The 23301-nt window shown below is 35.2% G+C and overlaps 1 pseudogene; it reads right to left on the reverse strand.

Moving 5' to 3' along the window:
* The window catches only part of LOC149241900 (endoglucanase 9-like), a 48345-nt pseudogene that overhangs the window by 10223 nt on the left and 14821 nt on the right, over window positions 1–23301 (reverse strand).

Genomic DNA, 23301 nt, shown 5'->3' on the forward strand with positions numbered 1-23301 from the left:
CACCAAGGTCACTTTTGGATTTTGTCTTTGGTAAAGACACCACAGTTGAGGGACATAGTGATGTGCACAGGGAAACTAGGTTCATTTAACAAATCCAAGAGATCCACTAGGCAGTAGAGGAACAGCTGGAAAAGAACCAAACCAAATACAAGGCAAGGCATGACAAGCATCGGATGGAGCATAGTTTCCAAGTTGGTGATCAAGTCTGGTTGTATATCAGCAAGGATATGATGCAAGGTGAAGGTAAAAAGCTAAAACCTATCAGGTATGGACCCTTCAAAATACTTGAGAAGATTGGTGAGAATGCTTTTCGCCTTGATCTACCAGCTTACATGCACATCTACTCAGTTGTAAATGCAGATTGCTTGAGATTGTTTGAACCTTCTCTAATTGAGGATCCCAAAGAACGGAGTCAATTTCCTTCTGTTGATGACCTGCTACCTGAATATCTTAATGAATCGTAGGAAGACATAGTTCTGGACAGGAAGGTGAGGACGACGCGCAGAGAAGATGTTGAGTACCTCAGAATTGGGCTCAAGGGTTCAAAGCCGAGCAGTGCAAAGTGGATAGAGATTGGACAAGTGAGACAATTGTACCCTCACTTAGTCGATGCTTGAAAACCAACTTTTGGTGGTCCAAAAGCTTTTCAGTGGGAAGGTTGTGATCCGAATTAGATCCATGAAAAATTATCGAAGTGCCATGACTGTATCAAATCAAGATGGACTTCAGAATTCATGAACAAAGAGCAATCAGGAAGACCTCTGGACAGTGGCAATTTGCAACCAGTAAGGAACGACGAGCACCGTGGTCAAAGCGCGCTGGCCGAGGCCCATGGAGACCACGCAGTAGGAAAAAGTAGCAGTTGGGAAGCCTGGATCAAGGAACAGAGTCCATTTCTGATGCGCAAGTGCTAATTGCGCATCGCTGGGCAAAACCCCTCGAGAAGGAAGCCCTGAAACGCTCGGTCGCATGGGAAGTTGGGAAACCGTAGGGAAGGTTCTAAGGCAAAAGGCGGGTCCCACGTTCCAAAACCGGAGGTATATTTGAGGCACATTGGGGCGGTATCGGATTTGGCAAAAAACGAGCGATTCCATTCAGCGCATGATGCGTGTCTGGTGAATGAGAAAGAAAATAGCCTCCCATCACGTGCTAATGGTCGAGCAAGTCAACAACGGGAAATGAGCGAACATCGTAGGATCTGGGGGCTCCAGAACTGATGGCAGAGATTGTGCCCGATGGAGACACCGGATTTGACAGGGGGATTAAGCCATGGCGTATAAAAGTTTGAAGTCCGATTTGACTGCTGAGTGGGCAGATGAGTCATTCCAAAGTGTAACTGAAATACCGAACCCTCGAGGAAGAGCTAGTGCAGTTTGTGAGAGGACAAGTGGCCACCTCCCTGTGAGACATTGGCAATGATGTAGAGGCAGGGAACTCCAAATGAACAGCAGCAGGCGATCCGAAGGGGTGGAAGAGAAAGCGACCAGTCAAGGAAAAATTGGCTTTTAGCCATGAACAGACAGAGAACAGAAAAAAAAAAAGGAGAGAGGAAGAGAACAAAGATAGAGAGAGTGAGAGCGAAGAAAAGACAGTGAAGCAAGAGGCAGAAAACAGAGAGTCGAGCTGACCTAAGGCAGCATCAAGCAGACAGAAGGCTTGAGAGGTTCAAGTAATCCCTGTGAGAATCTGTTGGGAATTGAGCACCACATTGGGCTCCTCCTATTAAAGACCAGAGAGGTCAAGACTTGGAAAAGAAGAGAGTCTGTGCACTCTAGTGGCTTGGGGAATCCAAGAACCACCCTACCAAGCATTATTTATTTCAGGAGACTCAAATTGAGCTCCTCATTGTAAATCTCTACTTTAAAGACACAATAAAAGAAGGCCACCACTGAAAGTTGTACTGGAGACATAGCCCTAGAGAATAGGGTGAACTCCTTATTAAATATGTTGTGTTCTTGTCTTTGCTTACTGTGTTTCTCTTACTGTTTTCCATTCTTCCAGTGTCTGTGTATTTTGCAATCTGATCGATCCGTTGCCTAAAATAACATAGACACACACCAGCACATGAGTATGTAATACCTTCATTTATTAATTCATTAACTGAGGTCACTCATGAGTGATTTTCAGATCAACTGATCGCTAGGTGCTTCACATGCTAATACCCTCACGGGATGAACCAATTACATAGTCACTGATTGGGAAGGAAGGGCGAGAGAGACTTATTGCATGATCCACCCAATGCTAATAAATTCTTCATAAGAAAGAGAGTGGGAGTCGGCTAGAAGCCCCTCAGCTGCACACCCATTTAAGTAAGTATTCCATTCCAGAATGTTGTATTGGTAATCTAAGGCATATAAGGGTGTATAGAGTGAAGGGTAAGGTTCTTTGATCGGTCCTGATAAGAGAAGATAATAAGCAGTCCCTAGATAAGCGATTAATGAAGCAATATAGTTTGAACATGTCTATTTCTTTCTTCAGGTACGTGAGTTTGGAAAGCAAGGTTCAATAATGAATAACATCCCTACCTACCCTCGATTCCTGGCTCTAGTTTTTTGTCTTTCTTCTCTCTTGGACCGGAGGTAGGTAGATTAAGAGTTAAGGTGTATCAGAATAGGTTCAGATAGTTTTTTTGGAAATTTTCTTTTGTTAATTAATCTAAGTTGAAATTTAAGTTAATTTCAAGTTGTTTAATTTGTAGAATTTAAACATTTTAAATTTTTTCATAATGCTACATTTATTTATGCATTCAAAAATGTATTTTTAAACTAAATCCATTTATACATTCAAAAATGTATTTTAAAGAATAAAACACTGACAGTTTTGCTTCAAATTATATAACCAGTGAAAAAAATCATTTCTTCCATAAATTAAATTTTACATTCCTATGGTTCAAATGATTATATGCTTATAGAAATTGAGTTTTACTTTGCATATTCCTTACCTTCAAATACCATTTTCAAACTTTTGCAAACAAAAAATATCAAAAATAAAAAAAGTTAACTGATACAAAGATTGTATACTTGCATTTTTTGCCCGTTAAAGAACATGAGAGCCTTGTGAAGTGAAACAACATAATTTTCGGGCGAGAAGCATGTAGGGTGATTCTTGGGCACAAGTTTGGCAATGAGAATTGAGAGACCCACAAACAAAGCACAACTATATAGATACTCACAATCCACTTGATCGCTTTGGAGCTAAACATGATACAACCCAAATCCACATACTTTGTTTTTTCCTTCTGCTCTCCATGCCCCAACAACCAACTCTGTTACGTCTCTTCCAATTTCGGCTTGGACAGGGCCGCTCTATTGATGTCCAATTCCCTACTTCGCTCATCAAAATTTGTTGCAGAGTCTTCAGTAATTTCGAATGTCCCTCCCCATTGATCTCAAGCACACGTAATTATCCCCCGCTCCCTCCCTCCGTTCTAAGTTCCGGTACCCCAAACAAACATGCATAAAATGTTGTAGCCTATCTATTATATATTTTGGAGAGGTTTTTTTATTATAATCCACAACAGATAATGCAGGGACAATGCCCACAAAACTACTTCAACCCTGCAACACCAATGCTCAACCCTTCTCTCGTTTCTATTTGTATATGTCCTGAGGAAAAGTGGCCAACTTCACATTTGTACACTTCATTAAGTGTTGACGTCTAGAGAACCCTCTGCAAGATAAAACTGTCCAGAACACTCACTACATTAAAACCCTAGCTCAAAGCTAGGAGGGAGCTCTGTGCTTGGCAAAGAACACAATGAAACCCTCAGGCGCTGAACACAATGAAACAAACCATTGGGAACCCTAGAGGAGTTACCCTAAAGGAATCCACTTGAAAGAGAAATGTAGATTTTTAGGGAAGACTGTTAGGTCCCTATACTACTAGTGTAACCCCTTATTATTATTAGTACAACCCCCTTATTATATTGTTGTGCCCAAGTAGTCCCCATATTGTTATTATTGTGCCCCATAGAAGCCCACTATTGTTATTAGCCCTTACATTATTATTGTTATGTCGACTCTGATTATATTATGACCCCTTAGACTCCTATATATAGAAAGGAGGTCTTGTCATTTGTATCATCCAAGAATTTTTCATTTGTGTAATGTAAAGGAGGTTGCTTCCTTGAAGAGGCTGAATTATAAGGTGTTCATCTATATTTTCTATATTTTTGTGAGCTGGTTTCATAAGATTTGGTATTAGAGTTTTAGATTCTAGGGTTTCGCTGCTCCAAATAGGTCATCGTGGAATTTTCGCTATAACTTTTTTTTTGCGATGTTTCGGAAGTTGAAACAAAAAACTCATTTGAGGCGAAATCACGTTGCACCTCCGGTATGAATTTTAGATCCTTTCTTGCTATATTTGTGGAGATATAATTTGAGGAAGTTAGGATTTTTGCAGACCCCTGAATTACATTCCAAATAGGTCACCTTGGGAAAGTCGTCATAACTTTCCCTTTGAGCATCAAATTGAAATTTCGTAAGAAGTTCCAGAAAGAGGACGGACTATAGTTTGTTGTGTATCGATTTCAGGTGCTAAGGTTGAAACAATGACATGTGGCACTTCGTATAAGTTTGGTCTACTGAACCATTCTATAATCGGGTCATCGTGGGAGATTTGACATAATGCTTCCTTACAACATCCAATATTGATCAAACTTTTGGGGTTAGAAAGAGGACGTAGAGGGCTGCTACAGGACGAAATTTCAGAACTTGGAGATCTGAAATTATAGAGTTAAAATCATTTCAAGATTGAGCTCCTAAATTCAAGAAATGGCGAGATGAGGAAGTTTGATGGAAAGGATCTGGTAAATTGGATACTATAGATGGAGAAATGTTTTGATCCACATGGTGTACCACTATTACAAAAGGTACGTATTGCATCTGATTATTTAGAACCAAATCAATTTTTGTGGTATAAAGGGATTTGTTCTTGTAAACCACTTGTCACGTGGTCAATTTTCACGAAGGAAATGATAGCACATCATGAGGATACAAAGAGAAACACCTTCTTTAGCCAATCGATAAATCTCAAAAAAAGGGTTCAATGACTGAGCACATTGAGGACTTTCAAAAATTGAATATAAGGGTAAATGATATTCTAGAGAAGCAAAAGATAAATAGTTGTATGTATTCCATGGAAGCTGATATCAATGGTATGAAAGTATATTGGAAGAAAGTCATGGAAGATTTGAAGAAAGACATGGAAGGTTTGAAGGAAGGTGGGAAAAAGCCGCTACAAGAAAGGCCTCCTAATGATGAAAAGGATCAAGAAATGTCAAAAGAAGAGGATATACATCGGGAACCAACCTTAGAGAAAGAACAAATGAATCTGACCATATCTTGTATTGCAACTGCAGGAATTACCACTCCTCAAACTCTCAAGGTAGAAGGACATATCAAGAAGAAGAAAGTTCAAGCAGTGAAATATTAGGAAGAAAAGTATCAAGAAGCATCAAAAGAAAAGGATACTCACCAAGAACCAACCCCAAAGAAAGAAAAAATGAATCCAACCATATCTTGTAATGCATTGGTCGGAATTACCACTCCTCAAACTATAAAGATAGAAGGACATATCAAGAATAAAAAGGTAATGATTTTGATTGATTTGGGTAGCACCCATAATTTTATTCATTGTAAGATAGCCAAGGAATTGAATTGCTTCCTATATCTAGCACCAGAGTGTCAAGTGACAGTTGTAAGTGGAGGAACCCTAAATTGCTCTAGAAAGTGCCATAATATCAAGCTATCCATGGGAGAATATGTATTGTATAGCCCAATGCTTTCCATTCCAATGGGTGGTGCTGATGTGTTACTAGGAGTCCAATGACTACAATCATTGGTTACGATAGCTTTTAATTTTTAAGAACTTTTCTTGAAATTTTTTTGGAAAGGAAAGGAAGTTGAATTGAGGGGTATCAAAGGGAAACCAAGAAAGATAATCAACTCTAACAGCATGACAAAGATTCTAAATAAAGAACAACATGGCGTAATTGCACAATTATGTCCACTGGAGGATCCCACATCGAAATCATGTATTTCTCCAAATCTCCAAAATGTTTTGGACAATCATTCCAAGGTATTTGAGACTCCCAAAGGCCACCCACCTATTTGTGATCATGATCATGATATTCATTTGATTCCAGGAAGTGTTCCTCCAAACATCAGGCCTTACAGATATCCATATGCCCAAAGGAGTGGGAACTCATTCAAAAGTTGCAAAAGATCCCAGTTCAAACAGTATTGCGAGAACTTGGCCAGGAAGGAAAAATCATATTGGAACTTGAAGCAGTCACAGAACCGAGAAATCAACAACTACAAAATAGATAAATTTGAGAGTATCTCATCAAGTGTAAGAACTTACTCACTAAATATTCCACATGGGAGGATGAGAATTTATACAGAAGCATCAAGAACTACTCAGGCTTTGAGGACAATACTTTTTGAAGGAGAGGGGCATGTTAGGTCCCTATACTACTAGTGTAACCCCTTATTGTTATTAGTACAACCCCCTTATTATATTGTTGTGCCCATGTAGTCCCCATATTGTTATTATTGTGCCCCATAGAAGCCCACTATTGTTATTATTATGCCCTTACATTATTATTGTTATGTCGAATCTGATTATATTATGACCCCTTAGACTCTTATATATAGAAAAGAGGTCTTGTCATTTGTATCATCCAAGAATTGTTCATTTGTGTAATGTAAAGGAGGTTTCCCCCTCGAAGAAGCTGAATTCTAAAGCATTCATCTATATTTTCTATCTTTTTGAGAGATGGTTTCATAACAAAGACAGATGTATGGCACAGATCGAATCTCACATTAATTCACTTCCTCAAAATGCTAAAATATTTGTACTCGATAAATCACCAATGTGTTTCACACAAAAACATTGAAAATAATAAGTAAAGAACATTTAGGTGTATAGACATTGATGTTATTTAACCTCGGAGAATTTCGTCAATATGATACCATTTCTCAATATTTTACGAATACATTACACCGAAATGTATACATTTTGTAAAACTCTCACTACTGGACTTAATATCATCAACTGGAGTAATGTTGAGGAAGGATTACCTCCCTTACCACACATTATGTAGGTCTAAATGCAAACAAATATTTTTATTAAGGAATGAATCATGATGCGTGCATAGTCCAAAACGGACTCTTGCTCAGAAAAAACAATGTAACATATATGTGGATTTTGAACAACAAGGTGTCATAAAGTAAAAAATATACGTGGATGGTACATTGTAATAGTTCCCTATGGATAAGGTTATTTGTTAAATTATAGGTTAAAATTGATTATATATATATATATATATATATATATATATATATATATATATATAAAAGTTTAACTTCACGAATGAATTACCTTATTATGTTTATATTATTTTGTTATGTTTCCATTATTTTTTTAATGTATTGAAAATTATTTAATTTTATATTAAAGTCTTGTTTAGAGTTATTAATTTTTAACATAAAATATTTGTATTATATGTTTTTTTGGGATGGTTTTTTTTAATAATTTAATGTAAATAAATATTTATATAATATTTTTTAACTTGAATTTTTTAATAATTATTAAATTTATTTTAAATTTCATTTAAAGAAATCTTGAAACAAATATATTTATTAATATGAAAATTTATATAACAATATGTGATAAATCTAAATTTAAAATAAGTATAAATAAATTTGATTTTATAAAAAAATTATTTCATGTTTATAAGTTTTTGTTATTATTTATTTAATATTATTTTATTGATTTTTACTATTTATTTAATTATTTAATATTATATTATGAAAACATTTCACTTCACATATTGTAAAATGTATCACAACTTTAATTTCCATATGTGGGTATTGGAATGGATTTTTGTATCACTTATTTTTCGAGGGCCTTAGCAGCACTGCTCATGCATGTAGAAAACCGTGGCTATGCTCTATAGCACTAGAGATGCTTGTCATTAATGGAACTCATTTTATAACAGTTACAAGCTTTGGGATTTATTGATTGTTTTACAAGCCAGAAAAATGTCCCTTGGTTTTTAATATTAATCCCTTGGGTTTATTAATCACTTGGGCTTATAATATTAATCTTTATATTTATAATATTAATGCTAGGGTTTAATGCTTATTTTAGGGTTTATAATATTTATCTTATGGTTTATATCTCTTAGGCTATAATATTAATCCCTTGGGTTTGTGAAAAACATTTTCTCAATATGGAAATCAATCATGGTCAATCATGGTCAACCATTATCAACATTGGTCAAACATGGTCAACCATTAATCCCTCGGGTTTGTGAAAAACATTTTCTCAATATGGAAATCAATCATGGTCAACCATGGTCAATCATGGTCAACCATGGTTAATTATGGTTTGCTATGGTATAATGCCCTAATGTGACAAATATTGTCTCAATATGAATATCAACCATTTTCAATGTCACATTGTGAAAAAGATTGTCTCAATATGAAAATCAACCATGGTCAATAACCATGGTCACTTTGTGACACTAATTGTCTCATGGTCCATCGTCACATTGTGATAACCATGGTCCAACGTCACATTGTCACAAATACTGTCTCAATATGAAAATCAGCCATGGTCAATCATGGTTAACTAGGGTCCAACATTGCCTTGTGACAGATTCTCTTAATATGAAAATCAATCATGGTCAACCATAGTCAACCATGATCAAATGTTATGTTATGACAAAGATTGTCTCAATATGAAACTCAACCATGGTCAACCATGTTTTTTATAGGGTTTATAATATTTCTCTTAGGGTTCATTTACCTTGGGTTTACAATATTAATCCCTTGGGTTTAATATTATTCCTTTGGATTTTTAGTATTAATCCCTTGGGTTTAGTAGTGCCTTGGGTTTATAATATCAATCCCTTGGGTTTATTAATCTAAGGGTCCATATTCCTAGTGTGATAGGCCCACCCAAGGATCCCATGCAAATGGCATCATAAATTCATTGTAAATATTGTATGATGAATTTAAATCAAAATGGGGACTGAGTCAGGGACATAGATTCCAGAGCTGGGAAGGGATTCACTTGCTTGGGATGTATTTCTTTCTTGTGCAAGGAAGAAACCTGAAAGTGAAAGACAACCATTAAAGACTAGCAGGTGTCGGAATTGAAGAAAAGAGCTCTTAAAATTAAATGAGTGAAATAAAGAGGTATGTAGCCTCATTCCGCATGGGAAGCAACCATAAGAAAGAAAAAGGATGGTGGGGATGGTGCGTTACAGGCCAAGGAGGAAGCAACAATAATGACAGTTAAGGAGGAAACTAAGAAGAGACTGAACATGAAGGAAAAAGAAGAGAGAGCAATGGGAGAGAAAAAAAGGAGAAGGGAATATAGGAGAAACATGAAGGGAATGAGAAATGGTGTGGAGAGGAGGAGATGTTCGACATGAGATATCTGCAAGCAACGCTGAAGAGAAGAGAAGAGAAGGGGATTGACTCTTGATACCTAGAGGTTGTGGGTTGAGTTGTCAATCATTGGAGCCCTATAACAACTTGGGGTCCCTCGAGGCTGTGGATTGAGATAAAATACCTAGATCCCTATAATAGCTTGGGTCCCTGGAGGCTATGGGTTGAGACAAAGGTCTCTAGAGCCTTGTAACATATTGGGTCTCTTGTGGCTGTGGGTTGTGATAAAATATTTCGAACCCTATAACATCATGGGTCCCTTGGAGGTTGTGGGTTGAAATAGTAAAATCTAGAGCCCTATAACAACTTGGGTAAAGGCCATCCTAAAGCAAAAGCTGAGGAAGACCAAAATGAAGACTAATGGTTAATGCCTAGATGGCACAACATATTTTGGACTCCCTTGAAGGGGGTGAATCACTATGTGAGCACTAGGGGGTGAGTTTGGGAACCTCTAGACTCTCAGTGTCAACCAAGCAAGAAGCTTCCAGCTGGTGGGATTGAGGAAGGAGGTCCTCTAGAGTCCCAGAATTCAAGGACAGATTGGCAAGTTAGTCTCGAAAACGAGCATCCCCCCAGACTCTGGAATCTGGATTGGGGTGATGACTACAAGTAAGTGTGGTTGCAATTGTCTACGGTTGGGTGGAGAGTCCTTGTCCCATATTCAGTTTCCCTATCTACTCCAAGATAAGTAATTGTGTACTTTGTTTAATGTATGATGAATGATGGTACTGTGTTTATGGATAATGGTTTGAATGTAGGGACTACATTGTATTGATGAAGACACATTTATGCATTATATCCCTTTTGTGTGGTGTGATGTGTTAAATGGTTGCATCTATGTATGTATCTGTGTGGAATATATGCTTGAATGTGTAAGAAAGTTGAAAAGAAAGAATATGTTAACAATTGTTAAATGACATGCTTGGGTCAATAGTGGGTTTTGTGACCCTTTATTAATATAATATTACAAAGAGAGATACCTTATGCATAGCAGGGACAATATTCACTCGAGTCATTCAAGTCACGTTACAAGTTGTTTTGTTACTCAACGAGCACAACTTTAACATTCGAGGGAATTTTCCCTGGTATCAGTTAAGCCACCAACTTTATCTAAATGTCATTTATCCTTGCATTTTCAGTAGGTTGTATATATGTTGTTATTGTTGTAAGGCGATAGCCAAGAGACCTAAAGGATTTTCTTATCGACATCAAGTTGTTTGCAGGCATGACATAAGTTTTGACATCGTTTGCATGTCGTGGGCGAGGTTGGATCCTCCCTAGAGTCTACAACAAGTCTAGGGTCGGTAATCCATGTAGAAGTACCTACGCCTCCCATGGGGAAATTTACTCCTCATGGAGTGGGTAGACTCATAGGCTAGGAACTCGCTAGAGAACCAATCACTCAAGCTCGAGAGGGTTAACATCATAAATCACCCTAGGAAACCAAGAGCATCGCAGTGAAATCGTAAGTCTCATCTGGAGGTCTACCAGACTCCTGAGGGAAAGTCGCAACCGACAAGGTTAGTTCAGGAAATCCTATGTAGCAGTGAAGCTAACATCCATGAGGGTTTATAAGTCCTCCTTCTAAGGCACCACCTAGTGTGGAGTCAGAAGCCTTCGACTGAGTCATGGCAGGAAGGAGTAGGAAAGCCTTGTTGTAGCTCAAAGGTAGGAGGCCATGAAATTATAGGAAAACTTGGGCCAACCTTATCCTCTAAATGGTCAAAACCCTAGTCAAAGGAGACTCTTGATTGGTGGAAGGAGATTCCCTTCACGGGATTGGTCAGAATGATAGGGCATAAGTCCATAGGGTGGAAGCCAAAAGGTAATTTGAATTATGAACCAGGGACCTAAAGGTGGGAGAGTGTTAGGGTTCTATCAAGATATGGTGACAAAATTTCTTTTGTTACCTAGACCATTGGGTGAGGGAAGGTTTCCATGAGGAGGGGCCACCCCGGGAACCCAGTGTTGAAAATGTAAAAAGAAAATCCTGATTTAATTTTCCCTTGAATTAAATTAGGAGAAAATTTGTAATTCCACATCAGAAGGAAACTTGTACGAGTTAACTAAGTTAATTTGACTTAGTTGATTCAGTTAATTTGAGTTGAGGGTCTAACTTGAGTCATGTAGAGTATATCCTACATTATAGGATCCATGGTTGAGTTTATTTTAAGTTTTAATTAATTAATTCAGTTTAGCTGAGTTAAAATCAGTTAAAATAGTTCCAACTGATGGAGGAACTAGCAGGAGGTTAGACAGTTGGGTGTTGGTTCATGTGTTCAACCAGTTAACTAATGATTCAATCATAAATAACTCATGCATATGAGACCTGAGAGTTACCTAGTTGAGATTGGAGTTCAAGGGTAGTGTACTATCAGTTGTATAATTATCCAAATTGTACAGATTGTGCATGCAGTCAGAGGAAGATCCTAAAGGAACGGTGCAATCCAATTAAATATGAGTCTAATTCCTTATTGAAAAATGAAATGAAGTAGGAGCTTCGAAGGCTATGAATTTGGCTAAGTGTTGGCTAGAGTCAGCCTTGAAAGTAGTGAGACAGATAGAGATAGTGCAGAGGTTGCTAGGGATTGAGAAAAACATTATAATCTTCTCATATTTTCTCACTAATGCAAGTATATATATATATATATATATATATATATATATATATATATATATATATATATATATATATATATATATCTCATGATAACTAAATATAACTAATATTTTCACCACATATAATTAAATATAATTCCTTCATAGACTAATAAATAAATATATTTAAATTAAATGAAAAATATAATAATGATTATGCACATTATTACAGATTAAATGAATTAATACAATATTCAAATTAATATTTATCTAAGTTTTTTCCCAAAATATTACACACTTAAATATGTATAAATCATTAGCTCTTTTACATTAAATCTTCTCAAGATATTCAGTGTTCCCCTGATGATGGACTCACTTTGAAGTCTGAAACGTTGGATTAAAAAACTCTTTAACATGTCATTTTACACTCTTTCAATACACTCCACTTGTATGGACTCATTATTTTAAAATATATAGATAGCAGGGGTTTTTAGCTATGGATTTCCCCAAGAAATCATTGTGTAATGTGTTGATTGAATTATTTCTCTTGTATGCTTCTTGATTTCTCAATCTATTAATTGTTTCTACTAATGAGTAGAGTAGATTCAAGTCTTTTGCTTTAGCAAATCACATCAGAAGTTTGAATCTATAAGGAATTTCTACACCTGAAAGGTTAGAACCCTAGGGAGTTGTGTGAAAAATTCCTTATTGTATCTCGCATTCATAGGTCCATCCACTAGTGGGGACCCAATATGAGATCAATTGAAAATGGATTCCTTTTCCCTTTCATGTGGAAACCATACTAGCACGACGTCTTGGAGGCATGTGGTTAGCAGTGGGGTATTTTGGGTGTCCAGTGGGCCACTTACGGGTGTCACACATAATTCATTTGGTGTGAGCTCAGATCATGGTTGACATCACATGGTAAAGGTTAGAACCTGGAGGTTGGAACCCCGTAAGGACGGAAAGTTCCAGGGAAGTACACGTGGTGAATAATGCGAAGAAATGATGTGGAAGTTTTCCTTGAGGTGGCAATCCATTAGCTAACAGGTTGGGTTCTGGGAAGGAGGCCCAACTCAGTAATCTGAAGTACCATGTGGTCTCAAAGACATGGCACGTCATCCAGGTGGATTATTTCTGGGGGTAATCCATCCATTGTGATTTGGGGTGTCAAGAGGTCTCAGATCCGCCACTATATATATACGTGAAAGTGTACATACATATTTGCATGGAAAAATTGCATAATCAAGGGAAAGAAATATCCCATAAAATCTTTACCCCATTCCTCCATTGTAATTGAAGGGGTCAGATTATATTATAGAGTGGTATCATAACATCCGGGTTCAATAATTGAACTAGATGGGCTTCGTCATGGGAAAGTGAGGGTGTTTTGTGATGTGATTACAAAGTACTAAGTCAGTTGGACTGTGCTCAGTGATTGATTACTAAAGTTATGATAGGATATATTAGTCGATGGTTAACAAATCCATGGGAGTAGGAATTATGATTGTTAATGTGTTTTCTCATTATTTATGTACCAACTACATGATTGAATGACTGTTGCATGTAATTATAGATGGCTTGTATATTAACAAGGTTGTTTTGTTATCATAGGAATCCCATGATACTCCATAAATGCACATCCATGATATTGGTTATGTTTAAATGTTATTTTAGAATGTCTAACAATGTGTGTGATTAATAGCACACCACAAGTTGCATCACATAAAAAAGATACAATAATGAGAACCAGAATAGTTGAATATAGTTTCGACCAGTACCAACATGGAAGTGATTGGGTCATAACTAATGATGAAGAGAGATTAGTTGGGCAAGGGGGAGGAAATCAATCCTCGGATTGGATGAACACTTTGAGAAGCCTTCGAGATGAGGTGAGAAGTTTTAAGGCTGATAATGAGAGGTTGGTTGGAGCCCAATAGATGCAGGCTACAATTAATGCAGTCATCCTACAAAATATCTCATACTGGCAAAGGGAAAACCACCCATTATCAATGGGGATTTGAAGTAGGCAAAGGACGCAGAGGCATGGTTTCTAGGGATGAATAAGTTCTTTAGAATACATGACTACTTGGTGAATATGAAATGCTGAATTTCCTCCTAAAATTTAAAAGGAAAGGTAGATATCTAGTTGGAGGACCTAAAAAATACTAGAGCCATCACCGAAGAAGAGCTGACATTGGATGAGTTTGAGAATGTTTTTAGGGAAAAATACCTATCGAAACACTATTACGACAATAAGGTAAAGGAATTTTATGAACTAAGAATGGGACATATGAATAACAAGGAGTACGCTACCAAGTTTTTAGGGTTATTGAGATATGTTCCATAACTCAAGGATGAGAAGGTCAAAATCCAGAGGTTCATTAGTGGTTTGCCTATGGTATTCATAGAAGATTGAATTATTGGAACCCCAGACTTTGAAGGATGTTATTAAGAAGCTAGATATTTTCTATGAGAAAGTAAGAGGAGGCCCGAAACTAAGAGTAAATGGATAGCCAAGAGCACTTCTAGGTGAAATATGAGTTTGTCCAGGAAGAACCCAGAGGAAAATAGAGGAAAAACCCAACTCACCAACTCATACAAGGTAGTCTTAATAGAAGGCTAGCAACGATGTTAAAAGGAATGTACAACAACCGACATCGGTGCAACCCAGGATTGAAGGCCAAGAACCACTTAAGTGTTGGACCTATGGTGGGGACTATAGGTGAAGGGATTTTCCTCATCAACAAGAGGTTGGACCCAAAATCTACAGTGCTTAGGAAGCAAATCATGGTGGGAAAAGTAGCCCAAATTATGCCTAGGATTTATGCAACATTGGAAAACCACCAAGCATATCATCAGGCATCCATCATTGAGATGGAAGGTAAGCTAGAAGAGCAAGTTGTTTCTATTTTGATTGATCTAGGTTATAATTATAGCTATATCAATGCAAAGCTTGTCAAAAAGTTCGAATTCTAGCAATTCTAAAAGAAATCCCTTTAAGAAGTTGCAAAACCCATCAAAGATTCAAAAAATGACCCAACTACTAGCAAAAGATGGAAAATCTCCCATTTGAAACCTTTTTCAAGAATGTTGCTCTTGACATCACAAATGGTTATTTTGATTATTTGAAGGTTAGTCTTTCATTTCATTAAAATGATATGGTGAGCACCAAAAACAACAACCTATATACTACAAGTACCAAAAGTAACATAAATACATGGTCTGCAATTTTGTATAGAAACCAAGAAAATAGCGTAATAGAAAGCTACAAAGAAAAGTGTATGGGCATTAGTTAGCATAGGATCATTACATAAATAGTTGTTGAAATATATGAAAACATGTATCCCAAAAAAAACATAAAATTATTCTAAATATGGCTTGAGCAATTAAAAAAATGAAGATTGGATTAAATCTAATATAATTATGTCGCTGAGTGAAATTACGAAGAAAACCAAATACTTCCATGTGTGTTACAATGTTAAACTAGATAAATCCTAGTTAGGTTTTATTGATACATTTAAATGAATAAGTGTTGTGAAGATAAATCCCCTCTGCAGATAGAGGCAATCTCTCGAGCCCAATGAGTGGGTCTAGCAAAAATTTAACAAACTAATGCAAATTTTCCTAGCTCACGTTTAAAAATGTGGAGAGATAGAGAGAGACCTACCTCACTCTGATGCTAATCACTCAATCCTTTGATGATGACTTCGACCCCTTAGCTTCCAGGCTTGCTCCTTGCTTGTTCTTTATGTCCGAGTACCTGTAAGAGAGATCAAAAGATAATACAAGATACAAGAGCATATGTAGTATATATCAAACCTAAAATGCTCAATAGACCAAGGACTATTTATAGCTAAATGCATAAATATGTAGTCATTTATGGAAAGTGAACATCAGATGTATATATTAATAAACTAAAAAGGGAAGCATACAACCATTGCCTTGATGTTGGAGACCTCCTTTTGGTGGATTTCCAAGTCCAAGCCAAGTATCTTCAAGCACTCCTTCTCTAAGCTAGATGGGTAGCATTTAGGCATAATCTCAGCATAGGAATGCAGGCAATCAATGACCAAGCATTTGGGGATGGAAGGGATTTGATTTATAGTAAGGGAGAGGGAGTTAGGGATCCAAAAATGAGTGAGGAAGGTCCACATCTCACGGGGGAGGCCCTTAAAGGTAGTATCAAGAGCTCCAAATGGAAGAGCTCGACCATATTTGCAACCAACAACATCTAGCTCGTTGCTTCTCAAAGTTTCTAGCATATGAAGCTTCTCCCCCATTTTGGGAAAACCTGCCAGAAGAGGTCCATCACAAGTTTTCATATCAAAAACTATGTTGGAATTACTAGGTCAGAAGCATGCAACTTGCCATCAGCATAGGCTAGCAATGGAGCAAGGAGCGCTCATCCTGAAAACTAGGGTTTTAGGGAAACTTCTCGAGAATTGACTCGGGGCAATTTTTTGTTTATTATTTAAGGATGTTTTTGTATGTGTATGATGATGAGTAGACTTCATAGTTTTCAACATTTTGGCACTTCAGGATGTGGAACTGGAAGTGAACAATAAGTGTGACAAAATACTGTGTAACAATAAGGATTTTCATTCCTTATTATTGTTTCACAATGTACTTGGCTTTAGTAGGGGTAGGGGAGATATGTGGATTCTGCACATCAAACTAGAGATGACTCATAAAATGAGTAGAAGGGAAAATAATTTCATTAATTTATAGAATTATACATGAATAATACAACTATAAAAAATGGCTTCAAGGGCTCTCACACAACTACATCTACCATACTTCAACAATTATCATCGTAATGTTATAAAATGTACACATGGCCTTCAATCAAAATGTGCACACCAATTCTAGCAAATAATATACATTTTCATTGGTCTAAAGATGGGTGCAAGTATATAACCATCTTGCACATCATGTGAAGGTCATAGGTGAGGTGCCAAAATCAAGTCAAATCCTAGCACTACCATTAAAATCAATTCATAGCCAAAAAAAGCTAAAAATAGCTAAAAATACTAATTTCTCATTTTCGGTATCAAGCTTCTGACATCTACACTTAGATGGCTTTGACATTAATGGTTAGCTAGATTTCGACACTAATATCTTGTTAGCTTCAACACTCTTAATCAACTAGCTTCTTATACTAATAAGAAACTAGCTTCTTACACTAACAATTAGCTAGCTTCAACAAAAACAGTCAACTAGCTTCGATATTGATAGTGAGCTAGCTTCTGACATCAATACTCAACTAGCTTTTATGCTAATAAGAATATATTAACATGAACAAAACTAGTAAGCTAGAAAATTATGTGGAAATAAAACGATTCCAACATATTGATATTACTTTTTGTCACATTCATGTAATTCAATGGTCTAGCGAAAAAAAATGGAATTTCATAGCTTCAACAACCTTTATGACAGAATCTATTACATTTTATTTAGTCTCACACTTTACCAGCTACACCAAACCAAGGTCAGTCATGTATCTAAGAAGAGGAAACTAAACTATACTATGTTTAGTCCTTGTATGATATGTCGATGATCTACTAAATGTAATGGAACTTTGACTGTAGCAAAAAATGTTCACACAATATTCTTTATAGCTTCCTTGGTAGCCCCTATAGTAGCAATGTGTTCACCCTCTGCACTTGAAGAAGCAACAATAGACTACTTCTTAGCCATCTAGTTAATGGCTCCACCAAAAAAGTCAAATACACATGTAGACTATCAATTATCTACATCTCTAGCCTAATTAAGATCTATAAAATATCATAAATATAATTACTCATTTTGATTTTGATTTTGACATAAAACACAATCCTTGGTCTCCTTCAAATACCGAAAAATGATTTCATAGTGACCCAATGTTCCTTCCTTGGATTAGACATAAATCGAATAACAAATCCCATTAAATGTGTAACTTTCATTCCTTCCATATTCTATACCCTTGAAACTGGTTTATTTTCAGTTGTGCTTTCCTGATGTAAACTCCATATTTCTTCACTTATTGCTACTGCAATTTTTTCTACTACAATATTTCTTTGACTTCTTTTATATTTGTTCTAAAAAACAATTTAGACTTTTTAGAGCCTATATTCTATAGCTTCCTCTTGAAAGATTCATTCACTCATGTACTACTACCACAACTCTTCATCTTCAAACTATGAACTTTTCCATGCTTCTTCTGCTTCATATTCCTGATTTTTCTTTCTGCCATATTTCTTGATAGTAGAATTTGATCTCTTCTTAGCTCCATTGTTGAAAGGTTGTTTCAATGCTTTCTTCTTCATCTCTAGAAACTTCCAGGCCCTTTCCTACATCTTTTTCTTCATCTTCTCTTTCAGCTATAACTGTAATTGGATTGTTCTCTTGTCTACCTGAACACTTAAAAAATCAACATTAAAAACATCTTCATTATGCTCTGGAGCGAGAGCTTCCTTTGTTTCTTCTTTCTTCTCTGCGTCTTCAACTACATTGAGTCTATCTTCCATTGATATGTTGTTACATGATATTCTCATCAAAAACTCATGAATCACTTTATCCTCTTCTTAATCATCAATTTCTACAAGATGATGCACTACTTCATGAGCAATTCTAACTATCGCTTCATAAATTATTGCTATAGTGGCAGCTTCAAACTTCAATTCTTCATCAAACATGACACTTTCCATATTTCCACTATCAGTCATTGTTTCAAAAAAGATACCACAAATTTCATCCACATAATTTTCATCCACTCTGTGGTGAGATATATGAGCATGCATGTGCTCATTAAAAATTTCAAGTTCACCAAATCATCATTTGTTATTGGATTCATGAGAGATGCACTTTCAACTCTACAAACCATTACTTCATACAAAAATATGTCTTTGTTATTCTCAAACTTAAATTCCTAAAACTCTGATGCAAAGGGGTCATCATCAACTACAATCACACCAACTAAATCACACATGTTATTCACTTCTTTATTGGAAGGTTCACCATCATCAACAAGGTCTATTGTTGGATTCACTAATTCACAACTCACTTTGCAGTCACCATCCACATGTGCCTCATCACAATGGGATTCACCATCCATGTTACAGTAGGATTCTCGAGCATCTAAATTCTCTTTCTCTACTTCACATGTAGAGGCTTCAACTTCTCACTCTGCAATATTTTTTGTGTTTTTTGCATCCATATGCATGTCTGCATGATGGGTTTCACTTTTATAGTCTTTATGACTATCGTCCACATTTGAGTGGGATTCCCCAAGCTCTGTTTTCCTCCTAGAGTCTTGCTCATTTACTTTCAAACCTATAGTTGACTTTTTGTTGATTCTTCAATAGACTATAACAAAATTTATTTCTTTACGTCACTTTCCCTTATACCAAATTCTACATCCAGGGCCTTCAATGGTTCTTAGGAAGATGTAGCTTTTACTACCTTGCACAAGGACATATCATCCAATGCATTTTTTATAATATCCATTACTAAGGCATCACATACTTCATCATATGGGTTATTAGACTGATACTCAATCAACACTTTACATTAAATAATTTTTTTTCATTTTTACAGTTCCCAAAAGTTAAAATTTTTTCGAGTAACTTTTGGAAGTGTTACCAGATCTATCCTAATCCATTCATCCTCGAATTTTTCTACTTCATATACTTGTATTTTAGATGCCCCAACTGTGTCGATACCCTCTATGAGCTCTTCAAAATACTTTGGATCTTCCTTTCAATTTCTTTTCTCAGTTTTCTTCAGTCTTATGTTGTGACCCATGAATGTCATCTTTCTTTTGTCTTTTGTATTCTTTCTTTATTGTGTGATCCTTCTAGAAATGAATTTTGCATACACTTGATTATCTTTAAAACTAAACATTTTAACTTTCACTTTAACGGTGGCTCCCAACAACTACTAGCAAATTTGCTAAGCTCTTCTATGTAGATCCTTATGGAGGCTCATGGCTACAACTTACAGTGGAGACTCCTACTTTGGTTAGTGGTAGTGGCTCTTTCCTTTTGATATGGTGGTGGCTCTGTAGGCTACTCACCCTAATCTTTTAGTAGTTGGGTTTACAAACTCTCAATGAGCTCTAGTTTGTACTTATGGATCAATGGATGCAAACTTTGATTTGTGGGATACTCATAATAGCCAAGGCTCTTAGTGGAAGTAGCTCATGACCTTCTTAACTCCTTTGGTTCTTTGAAACCTTGCTAAACCTTGCTCTGATACCACTTGTTATTTAAAGGCAGAGATAAAAATGCAAACATAAGACAAATAAGTACACAAGCTTCTACTTGAATAAAGAAGTTTTATTCAATATTAATTATTCTCTCATATACATCCATCGAGTTGATGTTATTCTCTCTTCTTACTTCACATTACAATGACCCAACCATGAATATATAAGCACTAAACTTTCTAAATATGGAATCATGCAAGCTCTAACTTTCTTTTCCTCGTGCAAACTATGACTTGACACCTTAACTAAACTTTTCTAACTTGAATTTAACATAAATCAACAATTTTCTTTTCCTTAACTTATCTTTTCTTGACAAAGCATTATCTTTTTAACTCTGACTCACTTGACTTCTAATATTAGACTTAACTTGATTTCCTTCATTTAACTCTTCATACATTGCATGCATACGAGAGTACTTACTATTTCTATCAAGTGAAATGATTTTTATCTATGACAAAGTTGTAATCGATGGAAATAAATCAAATAGGAAATTTGGGGATAGTTTTGTATGAATTGTGTGCTCTTATAATTTTTAAATTGCTATACGAGACTAGAGTTCACTTGGTTGTAACACATTTGAATACTTGACAATTGTTAAGTCAATTGGGTTGTTGATTCTATAAGATTACTTTCATTCATATCATTTTCATATTGGTTATGTTAAGGCATAATTGTATGGAATGCTTATCTACATACTTCAATACGTGTTAAATTTATTAATTTTAATAATCATGAAATATAAAAAGCGAGGTGCAGTATGGAATCACATAGTTTTAGATTGAGAGAATCGATGAGATGAAATGAGTCAAGATGCACCACAAACCTATAGTGATGGTCCATTTGGGTGTGCTAAGTCAAATGTGGGTGACTATAGGGGCATGATAATGACTTTTTAGGTTAAATTAAAGTTTACACTAGAGGTACTCTTTCAACCTCCTTCATAATTTATTTATATATATCTCTATTAAGTGAGGAAGATAAATCACATAGTAGTTATTCCCTAGTTTGAAATGATATCAATTACTAACATTACTTGGTTTCTTAATAATGGATTCATGGTTTTCTAATTACTAGATGAAATTCTTTACCAATACCTAACAATAAATTGATATCAAAAAATAATAAACTGCATTTTGTAAATATATTTTTTACAATATTAGTAGAAATTTTTTCTACAATAAGAAAAAATTTAAATACTAAAATGTTGTCTAAGAAATAATTAAGTTATTGTTATTTATCTCTTTGATATATTTGATCAATAGTGAAAAGAAAATTGAGATGTGAGTATAAGACATGCAAAAATAAAATTTTTGACTTTTCATTTAGAAAGAAAAAATGAAGGTTTAAAATGAATATATTGATGAATTTGTATTTTTTTTAATGTGTATATATATATATATATATATATATATATATATATATATATATATATATTTAGAAAATATTTAATTTTTTTATCGTTATATTGTATCTAACTTTTTACAAATTTATATCAAAGTTTTAGTTGAAGTAATTTAATTTTTTTACATATTTTAAAAAATAAATAATTTTAGCTCATGGAGTGTAACTTAATTGAAAATCACCTTGTTATAAAATATTATGTAAAAACTTGAGATTCAGATTTCAAATCCTCATGAGTTAGGCCAACCAAAAAATAACATTTTTTATATATCTATTTATTATATTTTTAAAATGTGGTATTTGTATTGTAATTGTTTTGAAAGCAAATTATCTTTAATTTATAACTTTTATATCATTTTTAATCTAATTTTCAAAGAAGTGCAACTTAAATTAAATAATAAAAATTAGTCAAAATATATTAACTTTTCAAAATGTTATATTTTAATTTTATAACTAATTAAAAAAAATAATATAATTAGCATATTCGAATTTTGTATTTAGTTAAAAAAGTTTAATGAAAAATGGAAAATATAATATAAAAGAAAGAAATTGATATGATTAAATTTCAAGTGGTTTGCATATTTATTTTCAAAAATAAAAAATATAATTATCCCCTATCCACTCATGGAATCTCTGTGCAAACTTCCAGTATGCAACGCAACACAATTTGTCTCTAATCATATCAACATAGATCCAAGGGAAAACATAGGAATTGATTTATGGAAAATCTTGCCACGAAAAGTTGTCCCATTCTTCAGAGTCATCTACCCCCAAAAAATGAAGAGCCCAACTAATAATTGTGTGTGCATAAGATCGCGTGAATGGTAAGTGAAATAGTAGCTTCGGTATAGGTGCCAGACAGTAATAGCCTGCAAGCTGGCAAACTTAGGGCGCACTCTTAGAGTCAATTTTGCAGCTGTTAGATAATATTGTATTAAATTGATATGGTTTTCTCTTAATTGTTAAATTATCTTAAATGAGTTTCGTGTTAATTGCCATTGTCTTAAATATAAAGTTTTGTCCTAAAATATTTTTGTCTTAAATATAAAATTTTGTCTTAAAATATTTTTGTCTCAAACTATTTTTGTCTCAACAACGACATTGATTCAATTGCCTTTAAAAGGATAGAAAGGGTTCGAAATTACGACGTCCCACCAAACTTGCATGGTTTTGTGAGGGAATATAAATGTAGAGGCCTTTTAAAACTCTCGAGGGAGAAGAACTTTTGACACCTACGTTACTTAGAACAATGTTAGTACCTTGAGATCACATGCTATAGAAACCAGAGGTCTTTCGTCATTAACAAAAATATTTTCCAACTGGAACGAATTTTAAATTCAAAACGAAATAGGAAGGATTTGGCATGTTATGGGATATGGGCAATTTTAAAATTCCAAGTAATCTTTTAGCCCTATCAAAGCCACGCTTAGCCAAAGCATCCATCATGTAGTTAAGGTGCTTGTAGACATGGATGAATTCTATATGTTTAAACTAGGAGGTCAATAATTGTTAGATAACTAGATTAAAATCCAAAAGAAAAGGAGTTAAGGTGCATATAGACATGGATGAATTCTATATGTTCAAATGAGAAGG

Source organism: Pinus tabuliformis, chromosome 8 (assembly GCF_031772625.1).
Source record: "Pinus tabuliformis cultivar Carrire ecotype Pingquan chromosome 8, CPIR1, whole genome shotgun sequence".
Classification (NCBI taxonomy): Eukaryota; Viridiplantae; Streptophyta; class Pinopsida; order Pinales; family Pinaceae; genus Pinus; species Pinus tabuliformis.